Below are 8,915 nucleotides of genomic sequence, written 5' to 3' on the forward strand. Positions count from 1 at the left end.
ACTAATAGTATGAAGCCGATTGATTACAATTTTATTTACATGTGACTGTAGCCTATAATATTTCATGATAATTGACAAGTGACTTCATCTTCAATAGGCCTACTCTAAACCCAGTAAACAAATACACTCTGACAAATGATGTGTTCGTGTGGGTGGATTTTTAGCATGCCATTATCCATAGTTGTGACAGTGTCATGCCATTCCTGTGAGTGTGTATTTGTATATACCTTTATATACATCGATAATAGCTAATCTTGTTTAAACACCGGTCAAGCCAGCCTTGGTACAGGACTCCGAGGATTCTGCATGTGCTCACCCACACACTGCGTACGTGACACTGGATAAACCTGACACAAATGAAAACAAAACCACACACACAAATTTGGGAGCGGGTGGTGGTATAACCTGTTTTAGTCTTTTGTCTATCCCTTATTATATACAAAAAGAAATAATATTTTTTCCTTTTTTAAAGTTTCTTAACAGTAAGAAAAATTCGGGTGGGCGTTTTATTCTGGCTTGATATACAGTCTATTTAACCAAGGATAACGCTTGCATTGAGAGTGGGATAGACAAATACCGGACAAAAAAATTATCTCAGTGATCATTACGTGAATTACGGTAGTGGCCTTGGTATAATCTATTGTACAGAAACACCTTTGTGTCACGTATCCGAAACATTAATCCCTTACGTATGTATGTAATGGATAAGGACTACAGCATTAGAGAATAAGGAAATACATTTTAAAATTCAAACCTGATTTTAATAATGCTCACGATGTGGGTGTTAATTCTTTCAACTAAAACATGACATGACTTTTATCAAAGAGCCACGCTTCATATGCAAACACACGTGTAAGAATCCTTATCAAATAAAGACAAGCAACGTAAATAAGAATTAGTGGAGAAAATTGACGACCAAATTATATGAAGAATTTTTAAAAAGCTGAATCTCGTACAAAGCAATGTATTTGTCCTAAATGTATATAAACATCCGCAAGTGTATAGGGTGTTACTTTTAAATACCAAAGTAAATCAATTAAAGAAATCGTAATACCTTGGGCATATCTTGTGTTATAAGCCCATCCTGGGCAAGTGGGGTTGATCAGCAAGAGTAAAGTTCCTTGCCGAGGGATATACAATGATCTGTCAGACCTAGTCAGCAATTCACCGTAGCAAAGGTAGGACTAACAAAGGCCGTACTGGTCAGTTTTATACATAATAGACAGGTTATTTGTCATTAATAACAATTTATAATCATTTGTCTCACGGATATAAATGTAGCTGGTATATAAAAGTGCAGGACAGAACTATTCAGCTTTGGCATTTATTGAAAAATCCGTCACATATTTCATGTTGTGAAATACACCATTTACAGATTAAAGATAAAAAAATTCTACATGGTGTTTACTACTCGTGTAGATTTACAAGAGATGAACCACACTCATTTATTCCGAAGCATACACTTAATATTGAGTCAAATATTAAAGGGAGTTAACTATGACTGTCCATAAAATATAACTTGATTATGTATTATTCAAGTTGTATGACTGCGAAATCAGCATTGCTTTCAATTTTTGCCATGGAGAAATCCATGAAAACCCTCGGATTGCTATAGTCCTCGAGACGACTTTTATCCTGGTTAATCGAAGTCACGTGATCTAAAAAAAGTCTCATAGTAATTGAGATATATATACATGCATATCATATCCACGCATCCACACTTCCAGTTAGTGAATATGTTTGTAGATCAGGAAGTTTAACTTCCGATTCATAGGAAACGAAAATTTACACATAACATAAGGAATAAAATTGTATAAAGTGAAGATAATATTTAGAAGTACAAGTGTTACAGTCTTGTCTTGTATTCCGAAAATGAAGTTTATTAAAAAAAAAAATTACATTTTATTGAAGCTGTAAGTTATGAAGGTATTTTTAATGATGGTGATGATGATGACATTATCCTATACATGTACACGTTTGAAATTACATTTAAAAAAAAAACATTTTAAAGAACATTTTAATTCAACTATATTGAAGCTGTAAGTTATAGGGAAGTAGATGGAATGAATGAAATTAAATGGTGATGGTGATGATGATGACGATGATGATAATGATGATGTATGTTACACATCCTTATATATGTATATTAATATATGTGTGAAAACGAGTGTGTATGCTGTCTGATATTTATGTAATGTATCTTGATGTACATAATTTTTTTTTAAATATTATAAAAAAAATAATTCTTGACATATATATTGTATATCACATAATGTATACAGAAGAGATATAGGAAATTCAATATTATTTGATAAAAAAATCGACGTTTTGATGTCAGTCTGATTTTCTGTTACTAGTACATTAATGTATCTTGATGTACATTAACGTATCTTGATGTACATTAACGTATCTTGATGTACATTAACGTATCTTGATTTTCTTACGTAAAATGATAAAATCGCGAATTCAATGTGATATCGAGCGAACCATCTTCTGATATCAGAAAATCACGCATTTTCTAAAAGTCAAAACTAGGATTTTTCATTTAACTTATGATATCAAGAATTAAGTTGATTATATAAGAAAATAGATACTCCAGGGGTACCTTTCGCTCTCTGTACCCATAGATCATGTCATGATACCTGCGTATTAATCACTCTTTTAATAATGTTAGTGTCTTGTAAACAGTACGAAACGCGTATTTTAACCAGAGAATTGTATCTAGTTTCCAAACCTATAAGAGTTCACTGCATACACTTCGTGGTCCTGTACGGAATGATGGAACTTCGAATACTTTTGTTATCAACGTCAGTAATCGAACAGAAATATTTGTTTAGATCTGTTTTCTCAAAAGGGATAACTAAAGAATAGAAAATTGCAAGTCAGTCGATTTCTTTTTTTTTTAAGTGAACTAATTCTTTCTTTTTAAAAAAAAAAAAATAAATAAATAAATATCTCAGAGAGAGCTGCCAGGGTTGGGGCCCTGGGGTCAGCCTCTGTACATTAATTGTCCCTACGCAGGAGGTCATTCATCCGTCACACATATGGTTCTCGTCTCTCACTGTTATATTCCGCATCGCATTCGCTCTTTCCTTTTACACTTATAACATACATAAGTCAGTCGATTTCATAAGTTTTCATTTCATAAGATTTCATAATTTGTAAATCATAAAGTGCGTCTTTGGATCAGTCGAAGAGTATTGTAAAAGTGAAAGGAAGGGAAGTAACTCTGGTAAATCAGATTGGGAAGTATATACCCTGGATCTCTCAATGAAAATGTCTTCTATTCAAATAATTTCTCAGAAGTTGGACTGGCCACCGTGCTCACACACGACATTATTTAAGATATAAATCTTAAAAGTATATATATCTAAGGGGACTAACTCTTATTACTTACTACTTATGTAGACTGCAATGAATAACCATTATATCATCCATTGAACAACTATATGAAACGACAATTTAAATAAAGAACCAGGTATTAAGTGTTATTTTGTGTGTCATTTGTCCTGCTATGTCATTATGAACTATCAGGTTTGAAAAAATATTGAGTGGCATCATATATATGTATTTGGGTGTATTCGAGGAAAAGTTAAGCTCATCTGGTCCAGCTTTGCATGGGCAGCGACTTAAAGAAAAGCGCAATTGGAATTCATTATTGAGAAATTATTTGCAATCGATCCATATAACGTCGAGCATCTTTGATTTGTCTTGCTGAAATCCGAAATACATGTATTCTTCTGTAGATCATTTTTTCGAATGTCCAAAACTTTAAACATCAAACACTTGGGACCTAGACAAATCAACACAGACAAATACGAAGTGTTGAGGAAATGACCCCTTCTTTTCTTCTCAAGAAATAGCAGCAAATTTAAGATGGTTATTTTTCATTTTTAATGGCGCAGTAATAACGTTCGGGCCTCCAGGCGCGTATCTGCCTTTATAATAATGCAAATACGCTGTTGTAGATTTGCATAATTTCTTCCAAGTTTTTGGCAAGCCTCCCAAACTCCCTACCGGTGCTTTGTACCAAAACCTTCAGCAGGGGTATTCCAGCTACTGTATCCCAGAATGCCCCACGCCTGGCCTCAGGCAGAGGACATTCATTCATATACGCTTCCATCTTACATGTACATATGACAAAGAACTCTAGATAAGGAGTTAAAGGGAATTTGCAGTGCACAAAATCATTTATGATTTCGTCCTCCGTACTTTTTGCATTTGGATGTATTTTCATGGAATACACTTCATTATACTTTACAACCATATATTTGTACTGTCGTTCAGGTTATTGTGTGCCTTGTCATTTAAACCATGAAATATGGCTTTAACATCACGACCAAGAACCACAGATTTTTTTTGTTTTCATTTAATAAGAATGCTAAACTGAATGGACTTAGTCCACCGTTACGTGCTCTCATTTCACTCCCTCTCTGATACCTTGAAATTCAGATTCCAATTCATGAACGGAGTTTCGAGATATTTAGGGCCTTTCATGAAAAACTCTTGTAGCTTATTGTTTCGGGTGATGCTTCAATCGTCAGTTACTATGTGCCCAGATGAACCATAGTTACACTGTATGGGAGAGGTTACTACACGCGTAAGGAGGAAAAATTAAGCTGCAATGGTTATGGAGTGACAGTAAGAAATGACAAAGGTATATCTGCATTGGTAGTATGGTTGCATGTTAGCTTTGACATATTAATGGTGTAAAATATTGCGGAGGTTGATAACATCTTTTGTTTAAGACCTGGAGTCATTTGATGCTTCAGCTTTATAGAACCAGGGGACGGAATGGCATACAGACTGTGTTCATATGCATAACCACCATCCCAGAAATGTTATGATATTTACTTATCAACATAACTTGTTCGATAATGTGACATAGGAACTGATCTCTTAGTATTTGAACAATTTATTATTTCTAGTGGATTTAACAGATTAATGTTGTTTTTTTTTCAATTCTAAAAATATCTTTTCCGATATTGCTAGCTGAGCTTCAATGTCTACATAGATTCAGAGGACTTGCCCTGACGAAGAGAAAATGAAAAAAAAAAAAAAAAACACAGAGAAAGGGACAGAAAGATGCTAAGGTGCTGGATGGAATTTTACTTCAGTCCAAATTTTCTGTAAAGACATTCTGCCACAGGAAAACCTACTCTTCCTTTATTATATCATGCAATTAAAAGTGATATGGAGTATAGAATCCATTTGGTTTTGCAAAAACACAATCTGTTGTGTAATTATCAAATCAAATGAAAAAAATAACATAAGCTAAAAGTTGTGAATTTCATCTTTTCTCTTAGTGAAATGTGTTTGCATGTTATATGCTGAATAATTTTTAGATAGATGATGTTCAGGTCAATGCCATAGCCAACAGGAAATGTCTGGACTCAAAGCGGAAGACAGATGTTTAAATCAGAAAAGACACATCTTTCATAAATAAATTTTCAATATGACTTAAAAAATTTTGTTTTTGGTTTTCTGTTCTTTGCTCAAATGAGCTTATTGTAATTCTGCTGGCCGTGACTATAATCACATTTCTTTTGAGTTGTGAATATAACATCCATAACATCAGTGTTACTACATTAATCCAGGACTTCACAAATTTCCAACAGAACTCATGCCGTCATTTCAACCATATAGTACCACAGTAGTGCCACAAAGTCTTACGACAGGGACAAAAATATACATTGTATATTTCATAACCTTATTACACATAATGCCTTAGACAGACCAAATGCAAGTCTTTTCAATTATAAAGAAAAATAGGAGGGGATAGCAGGAAAATTGTTATCAGATAGAAATTAAGAATATATCACAACTTCAAAGAATTATGTCTATTTCCATCTTGAACAAGTGTTAAAGCACTGATCTTACAGCATATCATGACATATAAAACTTATGTCAATGAAGTATGTACAATGTGCATGTATACATATAGCATATTTTTGTACTCCATTGTTAATGTAAAATTGATATATTGACAAACCATATGAGATAAGTGTATTTTGACAAACAAGGCCACTACTTGTGGTTAAACAACTTGCCTCATGTTCGGAAAGGCATTGCAACTGAATGAGGAGACTTGTACCTGTGAATAAGATAAATCATCCAATCAGATAACTCCATCCATTGCTAAAAGATATCCAATATTTGATTGATTGAAAGATATACCTATGCACTGCATTTACAATATCTTTAAAACCACAATTATTTTTTTTTCACATTTGATAACAAACACACCTGTAAAAAATTGTTAAAATTTTATTGCTGACTAGTTCTACAGAGACACATTTTTACTCCATTCTAACCAATCAAGATAAAGTTTGCTTCTAAACAAATGCACAGAATTGCCAATGCAAGCACAGGGACTTGGCACAAATTCACAATCCCCAGTCCATATATGAATCAATAATATATATATCTATGTACCTGGATCAAGAGTTCATGTCAAGTCCCTGTGAATGCCAGTCATGATTTTACTGTAAGTAGCCGGTGATTATCGATTTTCATACATAGAACAATTGTCCCTATGTTAAGGTAAATGACACCCATGCAGCTCTTATACCTGCAGGGATTTCTACATTTTGAGCTCTTATTCTTTTTAACTTTGAGCAATCATCTTTGCATTAATATAGATAGCAAAGCATCAAAAGGCATCTTTGCTTGATAAAATTTTCTTCCTTTTGCAATACTATTGTATACATTGTACATTCGTCACACTTTTTGTGATAAAATGCAGTCACAAATCCTCAGGGTTATGTACATGTATTTGGCATCTAATAGTTAATCCAGGGTATTTAGAAGATCTTAATATACTGCTTCAATATACTGTAAATCACTTATTTTTGGATTACTTGTATATTTCACCTTTAATTGCAAGTAGATTCTTTCGTAATTTCAAATCTATCTAGAATATACTTTTGCTGATGCTATCCTTAATAAATGACTTCAGTAGAAATCTTGAAAACATCTATTCACAAATAAGATAGTCAATTACCTTTAGAGAAATTAAATACCCATTAAAATAAAGTGGTTTACAGTATATCTGATTCATGAAACAATCTTGGGATGATTCACTTTACCAAAAAAATTCTGATGAGTTTCTTCAAAACAGAAGATTCTGTTTATCACATAACTAAATAAATGTAGTTACCTTTGCAAACATCTATGAAAACAGCAATTATTGCACTGATACAATATCAACTTTTGCATTATTCTGTTTCTTTATTTAGTGACAACATGACATCACTATATGAATATGACATTCTATTACTTAGTAAGTCATAAAGTAGCTTAAGGCAAATCTTTAGTCAATTTTAGTTCTGCTAAGTCATATCAAAACTTGTAATAAGGCAGAGAATTAATAATGTGTGTTATTACACACATAGTCATGTGATCACTATAATAAACCTATACAAATCATAGTGTTATGAGTGCCTGACAAATCACTCTGGATTAGACGTAGAAACATTATTGTGTTCTATGAATTTTTCTATTTCAATCAAATTTTGTTTAAAATATTAAAATACATTAAAACGTTTACATGTGTTATACCTACATCATCAAATTATATATAATTATACTGCCAAATGACATTTCATCATTTGCAAGTCAAACTAAATTTTATTATAATGTCACACCGCACACATCATATGAACTGCCAAATTCAAATAGCATGCATGCATTTTTTAGAGTACCTAATGGTATCTATTATCTAAATGAAATAAATGGTAGCTTTTTATAACAAAAACAAATATTCTCCCGAACATTTACTTCTATATATTGCAATATCTATTTCATCTATGATATAATCACTTTCATATGTATGGTGTTTCAAGGGAGACAATCATCAAAAAATACATATACCTACTGAAGGACAAACTGATCAGTACATATATCTACTGAAGGACAAACTGATCAGTACATATATCTACTGAAGGACAAACTAGATAGTAGGCGTGTACCTTCTTATTCTTGTTGTCATTACAATGTTCTCTATTAACAAGACATAATGATGTCAAAAATGTTACAATGCAATAAAAGACAATATTTATTAAGTGATATTGATGTAAAAATATTAAATTTTTTATTCATATTCCTTTTTCATATATATATATTAAAAGAAAAAATTAAAATCATATGTCAAAAAATAAAAAAAATGGCATCAAAATAAATTGTTTTAATTGAATTAACACATTAAACACAAAGATAAAGATATACATGTATCACAGACCTTTGTATACTGTTCAAATCTGATAAATTAATATGTTTCTCATTTAGTGATGTATAAAAATTGTGTAAAATCATATGAAGAAAAGAAGCACTAGTTTTGTGTGTATAGTTCAATACACATGATAACAAAGTTTCTTGGAACTATTACACATTTCACTATAATATGAATCACACAATCCAAAAATATCTTCAGACTAAACTCCTAATTCTAGTACAAATATTGACAGATACACTATAGAACATACCATTTCTTGCAGCAAAGTATAACATCCTAAAACACTACCCTAAGACCGTCATCCTACTACTACTAATATGAACATACCTTTTTGAACCTGCAGCCAAATTTCAATGTTTGGAAAAAAAGGTTTAAATCCAAGTGCATGTCCAAAATCCTCTTTTTGGAGAAAAATACTATTACACATCCCAAAACACTTTCCTCAAACCAACCCCCATTATCCTACTTCAAATATTGAATGATATACCAGAACCTTTACTAATTTTCAGCGATTCTTTAACCAAGAATAAAGTTCCAAGACATGTTAAAATACCAAATAAATTGGAGAAAAATACCTCCAAATTCCCTGATTCCCCTGAATCCCACAACCCAACACTATTAAATATTAGCATCTTAGAACATCCAACCCTGGGGTGATTCCCTAAGTCACCCTATTAGTTGA

This window comes from Ylistrum balloti, unplaced genomic scaffold (assembly GCF_031769215.1).
Source record: "Ylistrum balloti isolate Yb309-2 unplaced genomic scaffold, AGI_CSIRO_Ybal_v1 Utg369740, whole genome shotgun sequence".
Lineage (NCBI taxonomy): Eukaryota > Metazoa > Mollusca > Bivalvia > Pectinida > Pectinidae > Ylistrum > Ylistrum balloti.